The sequence below is a fragment of the Urocitellus parryii genome, chromosome 3 (assembly GCF_045843805.1).
Source record: "Urocitellus parryii isolate mUroPar1 chromosome 3, mUroPar1.hap1, whole genome shotgun sequence".
In the NCBI taxonomy this organism is placed as follows: Eukaryota; Metazoa; Chordata; class Mammalia; order Rodentia; family Sciuridae; genus Urocitellus; species Urocitellus parryii.
This window is the reverse complement of record NC_135533.1, coordinates 39074905-39087220: the sequence shown is the minus strand read 5'-3', so window position 1 is coordinate 39087220 and position 12316 is coordinate 39074905. Positions and strand designations below refer to the sequence as shown.

General features: G+C 34.0%; 1 pseudogene; it reads left to right on the top strand.

The window, feature by feature from the left end:
* Nucleotides 1–7013, top strand: part of LOC113196806 (serine/threonine-protein phosphatase PP1-beta catalytic subunit-like) — a 48777-nt pseudogene extending 41764 nt beyond the window's left edge.
* The last annotated feature ends 5303 nt before the right edge of the window (nt 7014–12316 follow it).

The window sequence follows — 12316 nt, the reverse complement described above, 5'->3', positions numbered from 1 at the left end:
AAAATATATTTCTGAGGATTGGCAAGGACTCTCAATCAGTTTTAAATTTGTGGAAAAAAAGAGGATCAGTGTTGACAGGGACTGAAGAGCTGAGCAAGATGAAGGAGGGGACACAGGGGATCCAAAGCTTGGTGCAGCTAAGGACGTTTATTATTGGCAAGCACAGCATTTTAAAGTTTACAGTGGGTTCCCAACCATGGAATGCAACCTTGAGGTTAGGCAGACAAAATACTAAAATACCTTTTTTTAAAACAATGCTACTTTTACGTTTTTTTTTTCCCTTAATCTTTATTCTGGATCTGTACTAGCAGCTAAGCATAACAGGAACATTCCCCAAAATAACTCCACCACAAGGGAAAGACATGAGGCAGGTCCACAGTCTCAAGAGGAACTCATGGCAAGTCTGACCATGTCAACTGAACATGTCCTGAGAACAGTCTTGCTTGCTCTGGCCTGCCAAGAGCTCAGAGGACATTAACTCCTTAACATCTATAGCTCCACCACAGTCCTCGAAATCTCAGACCATTGCATCAGATAAGTAGAAACAGGATGTAAGAAGTGCAGGTGTTGGCAACAAGAATTTAGGAGATGACGTCAAGACAGAATATAAATGAGAGAAGCTAATGCCATCAGACAAAGAAGACATAAAAATATAAATAAGTTTACAGGGTCAGTTTCTCATTCTCTAGACTTATTCATCAGTAATTTAAGAATACCTACAGTGTTTAACGGATTTAACTCTTTCATTTTTACCTTTTTAACAAAATTCTTTTTATTGCATTCTATATTTTATTCCAGCTTAAACAGTGAAAATATTAATATGCTTAGCATTTTACAATGGTTACCATGAAGTCAATTTTCTAAGATAAATAACCATCCTGAAAACCTTCAAGTCATTTTTCTTTAAACAGTTCAGGATTCTTATAAAGTTTTACCACTGTCTCTTAAAATAGAGTTTTTATTTTTCTGTTAATGAATCAAGTTCTAAAAGAGAAAAAAAACCTCACTTTTCTTAGCATTGCAAAACCAATTTCCTCATTACTTATTGCGTTTCCTTTTTCAAATCAGAATGTAAGGGTCATGTGTTTTTCTTTCAAATAAGGAAGCTAAAGAGAAAAAAGGAAAAGAGAGATGGGGTGGATCTCATGAAGTTGGAAGAGACACCAATAGAAGAGAGGAAAGAGACCAGGAAGATGAAGGAGAGGAGGGAAAGGGGAAATCTGGGGAACAATATGAACCAAATTATATTGTTTTGTTGTATGTCTCATTATTATGTATAATTATAATGCACCAATAAAATAGGAAAAACTTTCATTCCTCTAGTTCTTAAATTAATATTTTCTCAGTAAAAATAGAGATGATGAGCAATATTTTATTACACAGTACAAATATCAGGGAAAAAACCTAACCTCAACTCTACACTGTGAATTTATTCAGCACTAGCTAATTAACACTATATTCAGTGTTACAATATTATGCTTGCTAAAATGCATAAGTATTTTACCTGGTATTCCAACTAGAAATACAACCAAAATGTCAAAATTTGCTTTATTTACACTTTGTCTAAAATTCTATACTAATACTCTGTTCTTCATTTTTAAGAGAAAATGAGCATTTTGAAATCTAAATGGGTTAAAATTAGCATATTTTCCATGCCTATTTTACACATATGTTTGTTTCATATAGAATTTCTTAGATGGAATACTACATAAACATTTATAAAAAATATTTTCAAAACTTGTACTTGCCAAGAATTTTATTTGTTAATTAATTTATTCTTCACATCCACCACCTCTCTCCATTCCACAGATGAAAATGTGAGAAGATGGCTTAATGTCATGGAAATCACACAACTAGTGCGAAACAGAAAAAGGATTTGAGACTACTACCTGGTCTCAAAGCTCTGCACTGGGACCACCATACTATTCTGTCTTCACTGGTTTTGACTATGGGTTAATTTTCTGGCTTGAGTTATTCTCAAATGACACCAAAATAGTGCATTAAATATGAATATTCAAATAAACAATCTTTTCTACCTAATTTCAAACAGGCTACTTAATTGAGTCAAATTACAACACTTTTTGAAATAGATAAGAGTAGTCTCTGGACCACACAGAGATGAGCTCAAGAAGAACTTTCCATTTCATAAACAACTACTTGAATTTGAATTTATGTTACAGTGAAAGTTGCATTAACTCCTTTGAGACCTAGAGTATCACAAAATATATGAGTACACTGGAGAAGTTATTTACCTCACTTTCTTCAGGAATTTGTGAAAAGAAAATTAAAAACTTGGTTCATTGTGTATTCATACCATATTTACCTATTTCTAGAAAGGTACTTGTGAAATTCCAAAATACTCATCTTTAAATGGTAATTTTTTTCTTATACCCAAAGAAAATTCCCAGATCATTGCTGCGTTGGTAATTGTAGAGCCCAAAGCAATCTGCTCCTGAGGAGAATGATGATCATTTTGTGGTATTTCCTTATTAACCAGAAAGCAGCTGAGCTCTCTGTGCAAGGGGATTCCTCTTACATATGATCTAAAGAACAAGTACATTCAAGTTTTCTTGACTGTTCACAGCTAAATCACGCTTAACTTGCACATCCATTGGTTTTGCACATATGTTCTATCATTTAATTTTTCAAAGGTTCTGAGCAGGATTTCATCTCTACTCCAACTATTTAAGAAACATAGAAAGGACTGCCATGTGTCACCAGATCTGTACCAATTGATTGAATTTCCCAGGTTTTTTCTCTTAACTTCACAGTTATAATCTAACATTGAAAGCACTACTATAACTTCAACTAATACCATTTTAAGGAAAAGATGTTACTTAATCGAATAAACTACCTATAGTGATAACTATCTTTTGTAGAAGGAAAACAAATGCATATCAACGGGGGTGGGGAACCTCTCTGTGCTCCTTTCTCTTTACAGAAATGAGTGGGGAAGAGAGCATGTGAAATTCTAGGCTGTTGTTGAACACATCATTTCACCAAATCTCTGGACATAAAACAGAAATTAAAACTGAGCTTGGAAACTGGAGTTAGAGGGCTCTGAGATGCTCTGATAAGAGTTAACCAGGCTAGAGAGACTAAATGGCAATAAATGACTTTTTAAAAATGATGCAAATGTCCAGTACTCAAGTACAAGTTTTTACCCTGAGGTTTGAAACCTTTTCCAAAAACCTTTTCTCAAAAACATCAAGGATTAGTTCTCTACATGTGAAAACTTGATCTAATGAGAATCTGAGAATGTACACAGGTAATTCAAGGGAAAAACAGAAATGTGGGGGAACATATCACAGAGCAGAAATAGGAAAGTATATATGCAAGATTTTGAAGTAATCCAGAAATAGGCGACTTCAGAAGGAAAGAGATTCTAGAGCTAGAGATGTCTAGAATAAAGGTAAACAGTTACCTTGGGATTCAGGCACATTTAATTTGGATTTAAGGGGCCAGTGTCTCTTGGTGATCATGTGGATAACTGCTAGTGTAGCACTGCTGTCTCACCTGCTTCAAATTTGAACTAACATCTGTGTACCCAATATTGGGATAACAACCAGACATATTTAATTTGTATATATCAATTCTGATTGACCTTAACTAGAATAATAGTTTAAATACTAATCATATTATTTTTTTAAAAAAGTAAGCTGGGTTTGGTGGCACATACCTGTAATCCCAGCAACCAAGGACACAGGAGGATTGCAAGTTTGAGGTCAGGCTGGGCAACTTAGCAAGGCCCTAAGCAACTTAGTGAGATCCTTTCTCAAAATAAAAAATAAATAAATAAAAAAGGGCTGGATAAGTAACTCAGTAACAAATTATCTCTGGGTTCAATCCCCAGTACCAAAAGACAAAAATAAATAAGTAAGTAAGTAAATAAATAATTAAATAAAAGTAAAATTATACTAAATTTATTCCATCCTTCTCCTGTGGTTTCCAGCATTACTTTTCTTTCACACAAATATCTAAAAAATAAGAAACAATTGGTCTTAAGTTATTTAATTTTATTGGTTTCTCTTTAGATACTTTAAACATGTCACTCTCAAGCCCCAGCTTAATTCACTTATATATAAGAAAAATTAATTACAAAGTTAGGCTGAGAAGGATATAAGGCTTTTCATCCCTTAATTTTATATATCCTTCTTCTTTTATTGTAGAAATGTTTATTGACTACATGGCATGTGTTGGGAAGATTATATACCACTGCGAATAGATCCAGAGTGAGGTGTCATTGCATGGAACCAGGGCAGAACATATCCACTCTGACAATCTCCACCCTGAGCTCAGCAAGGTGGACCCTATGCCCTAATATCAATCATAGGTTGTTTTCACTACACTGAACATATTTATCCTATCTTTCAACAAAAATCTCCCCCAAAAAGATTAATTCATTTGTCTTAACTTCTTTTCCCCTTACTCTTCTTAAAAAGTATAGTGAATATACGACAGATTCACACTTAACTTTAAGAATGCAAGACTTTCTTATGGCATTCACATCACAGAGATGTGATCTAATGCCCAGATTTGGTTCCCCAATCATTGAATTATTTTAGCTCATTCCTTTCAGATATTATTTCAGAACTGAAAAATAACAATAGTATAATCACTCTATTGTTTATATGAAAGAATCATTTAAAACTTTGGACTATTTTCCTCTAGACAAAGAAAAAAAAAGTAAAACTCATCAATCATTTTCTGCAGAATGTCATAAATGCTGCAATGAGTTGCCACAGTGGTAGAGAAACAGCCAAGGTTTTTAAAAAATACCAATCACAAGATATAGTTGAATCATTTTAAAAATGTTACATGGAATATTTACAGGGAAATAATATTTTTTCTTGTTCACATAATTATCTGAGCTAAGCGTTTCCTTTAGTGGTCAGTCAAGATTCAGCAAGAATCCTGCTCACATTAGTAGGATGGTTCATATTCACAGGCCTTCAGAAAGAGAAATTAACTATATTTTACAAAACTCCACTCACATTTTTCTCTCCTTCTGGAAATTAGATGTCCTTTGCTTCTAGTAATTGTTCAAAGTGACAAATCATCCCTTTAGGATAAGCAAGACCTGAAATAAGCCACGGTCCTGTTTTTCTTCACTAGTCTAACTCATCAAGATAGTTTAAATAAAATTGTCTTTGCCTAAACTGGTTCCCACAAGTAAAAACAGGTTCACATCTTCACTACTGTTTTGAACATCTTCTATCAAGGATGATGATTTGAAAAAAGCTTGAACATCCTGTATCAAGGATAAATGTTTTGAAAAAAGTATTTTGCTCTTAAATTTAGCATTTTTATCTTTTATAAATGATTTGTATTACCATGCACTAGACAGAATAATGGTTTCCAAAGATGCTCACACCATAATTTCAAGAATAGGTGAACAGCTTTCCTTGCCTGGCAAGAGGACTTTGCAGATGTAATTAAGTAAAGGACCTTGAGCTGAGGAGATAATCCTAGATTATTCCAAATTAATCACCAGTAAGAGGAGCATCAGTCAGAGAAGAAGATGAAATGACAGAATCAGTGGGGGGAATGATGCAAGTCTATGAGCCTAGGAATGAGGAGGATCCAGAAGTTGGAAAAGGCAAAGATGCAGATTACCTGTCAAGCCGCAGAAAGAATGAAGCCTTGTCAACCTATTTTAGATTTCCAAACTCCAATCCTTTATAACAACACAGTTGTTCCTTTAAGCTCTAAACAGATAGCAATTTGTTAGAGCAGCCACAATCACATTTATCATTTTAAAAATAAAATAATAGCGGGGCCTGTGTAATTCCAGCAACTTGGGAGGCTGAGGCAGGAGGATCCCAAATTCGAGTCTTGCTTCAGCAATGTAGTGAGATCCTGTTTCAGAAAAAAAGAGAGAGAGCCTTCAGAAAGGGCCTTGAGACTCCCCTGACTGTCATGATGGCCTTCAGTGACCCTTTCTAAGAAAGGGCAAGGGTGCCTGCTGCTGGGCATAGTGTGTCCCTGGAATGTGTATTTCTTTGCTCTTTTATTTGTGCATTACCCTAGGTTACCTCTGATTGCTGTTCTGGGAGTGGATTTCATAAAGTTCTTTTCCTTAGCATAAGGATGTTGTCCAGGAAAGATTGTACAGATGACTGAAGCAGAAGTTCAGGGCTTATGTATCAATCTCATGAAATCTTGCTCAGCCAGCCTATTCTTTTGGAATTAGAAGTACCACTGAAAATTTGTGGAGATATTCATGGACAGTATATACATTTACTGAGATTATTTGAATATGGAAGTTTCCCACCAGAAGCCAATCTGTTTTATTCGGAAATTATGTGGACAGAGGAAAGCAGTCTTTGGAAACCATTTGTTTGCTATTGGCTTATAAAATCAAATACCCAGAGAACTTCTTTCTCTCAAGAGAAAATTATGAATGTGCTATCATCAAATGCATTTATGGATTCTATGATGAATGCAAATGAAGGTTTAATCTTAAGTTGTAGAAGACCTTCACTGGTTGCTTTAACTCTCTGCCTATAGCTGCCATTGTGGATGAGAAGATCTTCTGTTTTATGGAGGACTATCACCAGACTTGCAATATATGGAGCAGATTTGGAGAATAATAGGACCCACAGATATCCCTGATATAGGTTTGCTCTGTGATTTTCTGTGGTCTGACCCAGATAAGGATGTGCAAGGCTGGGGAGAAAACTGATCATAGTGTTTCCTTTGCTTTTGGAGCTGATGAATTCAGTAAATTTCTGAATCATCATGATTTGGACTTGATTTGCCGAGCCCATCAGGTGGTGGAAGATGGATATGAATTTTTTGCAAAATGACAATTGATCACCCTATTTTCAGCCCCACATTACTGTGGCAAGTTTGATAATACTGGTAGAATGATGAATGTGGATGAAACTTTGATATGTTCATTTCAGATATTGAAACCATCTATAATGAAAACTAAGTATCAGTATGGTGGACTGAATTCTGGATGTCCTGTCACTCTACCTCAAATAGCTAATCCACTGAAAAAAAAGTGAAGAAATTCTATAAAGAAACCTTCAGACTTGTTAAGGAGATACTTTCTAATATATAAGTGTGTACTGTAAAACCATCCAGCCATTTGTCACCCTTTATGATGTCACACCTTTAACTTAAGGAGATAGGTAAATGATCTTAAATTTTTTTCTAACACAAAGATGTGCTGTGCTGTATTTTAATAAGCATACTCTCATAATATTCAGTAAAAGAAGTTAAAACCAAATTCAAAATCATCCATTAAATTTACATCTTCATGTATCACAATTTTTAAAATTGAAAAGCATTCCAGTTAAACTAGATGTGATAGTTAAATCAGATGAAAGCAAGATGATCCATCAATGTGGTTTTAGTGTTGTTTGGTTGTTTATTATTTGGGGCTTGTTTTGTTTGTCTGTTTTTCCTAAAATGATGGCAACTATTTTAAATTTTTTTTTCTAAAATATTTTTGAAAGTGATACATGGAAAGAATTTTAAAGACATTCATCAACTATTATTTTCCTGTACTTGACTATTTGTTTGCCCTTACTAAGAAAACTATGCCTCATTGTAGTAAAAGGAACTTTAGAGATTGAAAGTTTTTAAAAATATGCAAACTATCCAATCCAATAACTTTGAATCAAATAGTTTGGGAAAACATACAGCTGATAGTAAATTTTTGCCTTTTACATAAATTACCACTGATTTGGATTTGGGCTTATTGATGCTCTATTGTGTAGTAGCATTTCATTTAATTTTAAGATAAGGCTTGTATAGTATTACCCAAGTAGTTGGTAATGTGATTAAAACCTTGGCTTTAGATTTTAATTTGCACAAAACACCTTTTGGCATGTCTACTTCCTAATAACACCCTCACCTGCGTCAATTTTGTTTTTGTGGTTTTTGTTGTTTGTTTGTTTTTAAATCCACAGAACATGAGAATCATTTTTTGACAAGCCTTGGAAAGCTGATGTTCTTTTCCTCCCTCTGTACAAAGGATGTATTTAAATGGATGCTTATAAAATCAAATATGCAGAGAACTTGGAATGTATTTTCAACTACTGGTATTGGGTGATTCACTATCAAATACATATACTATGTATACTATTTTAAGGCTGTGTCAGTAATATTTTAATTCTGGTTTTTCATAATCAAAGATCATATGATATTGAATAGATATGTAGTAAACTATGGTAGTTTACTCTGTACACGATCAAGAATTTATTACAGTATTTTTCTTCTTCTTCTTCTTCTTCTTCTTCTTCTTCTTCTTCTAGATTTATAATTAACAAATAGCAAGGAATAGAAAAGTCAACATAAAGATTTAGAAGGAGAATTTACAGGACACAGGTTTGTGATTCATTAATGTGTTCCAAAATCTTTTATTGAGCATTGTGAAATTTGTAAGATTCACAGGGATAGACATCATATTTATAATACCCTTCTATATGTGCTACCATAAAATTCTTTACCTTAATATTATCTTTGAAAATGTTAAATTGAGAATTCTGTTAACTTACATTTTATGGATTGGCACATTGTATTACTGTAAGAAATATTTGATTTTCAGCACAGTGCAAAAGTTCTTTACAATGCATATGTCTTTTTTTCATAATTCCATTGTGTTTTAAAGCACATCATAGTTTTCTCATTTAGTAGAAGTTTTCTAATTGAAAAAAATAAAATAAAAATAAAGAGGGTTGGGGATGTGGCTCAGTGGTAAAGCTCTCCTAAGTTCCAATGCTAGTACCCCCCAAAATTTGTAATAAAATAAAACTAATACTAACTAATTCTTGCCATAAGGTTTCTAGGAAAATAATTTAGAGTCAATATTCATTATACAATAACCAAAGATGTAGTGATAGAAAAATTAATTTTACCTGGCTTAATTGAATAAATACTCTGACCATCTGTATCAGTTATACAAACAAAAGTCCAACCTACACCATTTTCTCTTCCAACTTTAAAGATTGCTAGCCCTTCAAAGATGCTCATGTTCATTTTAATTATGATAAAATAATTCATAGGCTCTGAAATGCTTAGACAATGGTGTTTTAATATGTATGTTAATGCCCTTTGAACCTGGTCAGCTTGAAAAGAACACAACCACAAGACAGAATTTATACCTGAAATGTTATAAGGTTAGTCAGTAAAAAAGAGAAGTGATTAAAAATCTTGAATATTCAGGGATATAGGGCAGCATTGGGAAATGTTAGGATATTAATGCAAGTAAACAAAGATGAAAACATTCGTTGCTATTAGTAAAAGCAATAAAAAATACTATGTGAAGAGACAAAAATATGTTTCTCAAAAAGTAATACTGCAATTTCATAATCAAGCTGGTAATCCTAACTAGAACTCTTGTTCCACATAACAAAAGGAATAGTGAATCTTTAAAGACCTTTCCTTGATTCACATTCTATGATTCTTTTCTTCTAAGATACAAGTTAAGTAAAGAGCATCTCAATTGAACTATATTATCCTGATAAAACAATAGAACTTAGGGGTATAAGTTCAGGATAGGCTTAGCCATTGTACTCTTTTGCAAATATTTCCCCTATAGAAGACCATACTCTTTGTCCCTCTAAAAGCAAATATAGAGAAAATTAGGACATTTAGAATACACAGAGAACTGATGTTGGAATCGATTTCTGGAAAAAGGAGAAATAATTAAAATCTTTGATCGGTATCTCACCATTGAAACCACTGATTACAACCATGAACAGAATTGTAAACGGATTACTTGGAATTTTCTTAATTTAGCTCAGAAATGCATATGAATGTAAAATACAAGAGAGTCAACAATGCTGCCCAAAATAATTCTTGGTTATTTATAAAGCATCTTTGCTTATATTGTGTCAACAATTCCCGTAACTGCCTTCTTAAAGGAGTATTACTAAACTAAACCGAGGACCAAAGAACCTAATCCAAAGTTGAGCATTTAGTTAATAGTAGAATAACAGGGAAAACCAAGCTTCGGGACATAAGGACCAATTTTTAAATTTCAATTATTTTTCATTTTACTAGTAGGTTGTCCTGGTCTTTGAGACATAGATTGTGCTGCCAAACACAGAGCCCAAAATAACCATATGATCCCATAAATTGATAATTCTTACCAAAATATTGTGAGAAAAACTAGATTCGAGCAGTGAAAACACTTTGACCATGTTGTTGTCTACATTAGTAGCACAACTGTCAAATCAAGTCAAGTCTGGAAGTAGATAAATGGATTATTATACAAACAGAGGTTACTTTTTCATAGGTGATTTGAGAAGAATACTGTATGTTGTCATCACAAATAGCTCTTAGCAAAGGTTTAAATCCCATCTGCATTTAATGACAATGAGAATGAGAAGAAGTTTATTTTATGGGAGGAAATGTATTGTATTGGCTTTAAGCTGTTATTAAAATTTCATTCAAAGGTGACATGGATCAATTGAGGAAAAGTTTGCTGTGGACCAATGCCAAACCTAAGAGGTGACATTTAGATAGTGATCAGAGAGCTTCACAAAGGAAGTAGAAACTCCAATTGGGGTGGTTTAGGGGGCTATTTCCCTTAGAAATACACTTTCTTAATCCATTTTGCCTCTTTTCATTGTCTGGATCAATAAAAATGAGTGTCACAACCAGCCTGACTCAACCCATTTTAAAATAAGCATTCAATGCTAAAAATACTTACAGAAGGAGTCTGCCAAATATTTAAAAAAGAAAGAAATTAAAAGGATCATTTGATAGGAAAGCATTGCAATAATTATCACAATGCATATCATTATCTTTCTTCATTACTAATCACTGTTCATTCTAGCTGGTTCACTTAACAGGCTATTTTCAATCACTACATTTTTTTTCCTCAAATTTAATTTGAGTAAATGTAGTGATGTCAATTACAAGCAGTGAATCAGGGAAAAACTAACGATTATAGATAATGCGATTGTCCTGGATAGTTGCTCTAAGAGAATGTGCAAAAGCTTTATGAAAAAGGAAGCAAAAGAGTAATAGGCAACAGAATATGAGTACAGCAATAACATTTGTCCTTTTAAGCCTTATGTTTTATCATTAAGTATCCAGAGTGTACCAACATCTGGTCAGAACCTGTAAAATAGCAGTCTTCACCAGTAAGGCATTAAATCAGGACCACAAAGTACCTAAGTCACAGAGAGCTATTGGTTCTTAGCTTTCATCTCCGAAACTAAAAGGAGTTAAAAAAAGAAAAAAATGTCTGTTGAGTGTGGTATTATGCTAATTAACATTAGCCTAAAGACACAGTTATTGAGTTACTCAGCTTTCTATGGCTGTAACAAAACAACCTGGTTAATTAATTTAAAAAGAGAAAAAGTTTTATTTTGACACATGGTTTTAGAGGTTCTTATCCATGTCAGGTTGACACATTGCTTTGAGGCCTATGGTTGGGGTTTCAAACAAGCAAATGATGGGAGCATGTAGCAGAGCAAAACTACTCACCTTATATCCAGGAAGGAAGTAAGAGGGAAAGGAAGGAGTCATGGTCTCATAATCGCCTTTAAGGGCACATTTCAAATGAGGTAATGACCTGTGTCTAGGCCGCACCTTCTAAACATTCCATGACTTCCTAATAGCACCACCCTGGGGAACCAAGCCTTTAACATATGAGCATTAAGCATGCAAACTACAGTAATAACCATTAGTGTAGGATATTGCTAATTAATAAGGGGCTTTGGCACAAGTATAAAGCTGAATTTTTCTGAAGGTAGGAGAAAATGACAGGCCCTGGCTTTAATCACCATAAAGGTTCTATATCTTCTGTTGCAATAACTTGCCAAAAACATCAATCATGTGATAAATGGAGGAATTCCTGCTCCTTGGCACTCTGCTACTGTATTTCCAGAGTTAAGGGTGATGTTGGCCCAGAATCCTCTGTAAGTTAGGCTGGTACATCTGTGTAGGCTGGCATGAAGCCCCTCAGCCTGGGTCATAAATAACACTGTGTCCTTTGTATACACAGCTGCAATTCTGATTGTGTATCAGTAGAGCATACACTCAGAACTGATTTTTTAGTAGAGGTAATATATTTATATTAAGCCCATTCTACTTTCCTCCCAAGCAAGAAAGTCAACTAGGATTGGAAATGCAATTTGTGGTTCACATCAAACCAACAAATATGTTTTGACTCAAGTGCCAAGTGAAATGTCTCTATATTCAAACCCAGTTGGAAAATGCCCCATAATTGATTATCATTGTCTGCCAGGAGCTTGGGAAGGGAGAATAAGGGCAAAGCACTTTTTTTTTAACCATTCCTGCTGAGAACCAAAATTGTTACACTTATGTTATTTTTATATTGCTTTAGTCA